This window comes from Budorcas taxicolor, chromosome 6, assembly GCF_023091745.1.
Source record: "Budorcas taxicolor isolate Tak-1 chromosome 6, Takin1.1, whole genome shotgun sequence".
Classification (NCBI taxonomy): domain Eukaryota; kingdom Metazoa; phylum Chordata; class Mammalia; order Artiodactyla; family Bovidae; genus Budorcas; species Budorcas taxicolor.
This window is the reverse complement of record NC_068915.1, coordinates 117,009,509-117,011,176: the sequence shown is the minus strand read 5'-3', so window position 1 is coordinate 117,011,176 and position 1,668 is coordinate 117,009,509.

The window sequence follows — 1,668 nt, the reverse complement described above, 5'->3', positions numbered from 1 at the left end:
CAGTTCTGGGACGCTCTCTGCACCCACCCGAGTGCAAGCCCGACCAGCGGCTGTGCTGCCCGGCCCCGCCCCAGCCCGGCAAGGTCTCGGCGTGTGCCTGCTGTCTGCACGACGCCCGCGCCAGCTTCCGGGCTGCGGCGGGCCAGGACACACGGTCAGCACCCTACTCGCCGTGCTCTGCATCGCTGCTCTGGGTCTGTCCTCGAGGTGACCAGTCGGTGGCATGTGGCACTTGCTGTTTTGCTGTGTGCAGTGCCCGCCCCACCCCATCCCGTGTGCCTGTCTGCACCAGGTGTCAGGAGGACCCCCAGCAGAGAGCATATTACTGCAAGGCAGTGGCATCCCTGGAAGGTGAAGAGGCAGAGGGAGCCATGTAGAGCTGGGAGACATGTCACGCGGAGCTCGTGTGTCCTCATGGAGGTCGTGTGTCCACGTGGAGTTCTCTGTCCATGTGGAGCTCGTGTGTCCATGCAGAGCTTGTGTCCACGTGGAACTTGTGTGTCCACGTGAAGCTCCTCTGTCCACATGGAGCTTGTGTGTCCACGCGGAGCTCATCACCAGCTGGTGTGCCAACCCTTGGTGCCTGGAAGCACGTGAGTGGTTCTCCATCTGGACACCTGTGCCGGCCACAAGAGAACAGCAGTCGAAACCAGAATGAGAGCCACTCTGCGTGAAGGACAGGCCTGGGCACACGTGTGGGTGTGCAGACATGCATGTGCACACACAGACATGTGCGCATGTGCAGACACGCATGCACAGCCCAAGTGGTGAAGCAGGTGGACCCCTGTCCACAACGGAGAGTCCAAGGAGAGGGTGGCAGGTCCTCCGCACGCATCTGACTCTGTAACTTTTCTGTGAGGGTCTGTCCACGTTGGAAGTTGAGCTGAAGCTCTACAGTGGGGCTGAGTAGAGCTGAGGTGGTGACTGGCCCGCGTCCAGGTGGCCGGTGTCGGGAGCCTGGGGGCCGCGTGGTCTGTGGAGCGGGGCTGGTGGCTGTGCCTAGATGCACACGAGCCGGGACGGCTGTCCCATCTCAGGCCTCTCCGGGTTTTGGACACTGGCTTATGCAGACAGCCGGGGGGCCCCGTGTCTCCAGCTACTGGTCGCCCGGAGTGGGTGGTGGGCCCAACCGGCCGGCTGCCTGCCTTTACCACCAGACCCCGGGGGTCGGGGGTCCCAAGACGCCAGCCCCCTCCCGCCACGTATGTCCCGGCTCTGCGGCTCCCTGAACTCCACGCGGGAGCCTGGATTTACCACCGAAGAATTCCAGGAATTTCCTATTAGTCTGAAACGAAAACCCCTTCAAGCCCTCCTTCGTGGCTCTGAGGGGCGTGGAATGGCCCTGCGCTCTTGGAGGCCGTGCACGCGGGGGTCGGCCCCGGGGGGGCCCAGCCTCCTGCCTGCTCCTCTCAGGCCGGCATGGTTGGGCCAGGGGGCCTGGGGGCTCCTCTCCCAGGCTTTCAGCCCCCTGGGCTTCCTGTCTGCCCCAAGGTCTCTGGACGGCTCCGTGAAGCTCCCTGCGGGCTGGCCCAGGCCCCCAGGCTGGCGGCAGTTCACTCGCTGTGCCGGGAAATAGTGCTGCTCGGAACACTTTCACTTTGGAAAAACACATCCAGCGACTGTAAATTATACCTAACTCGACGCTATTTGTTCATGGAAACTTTACGG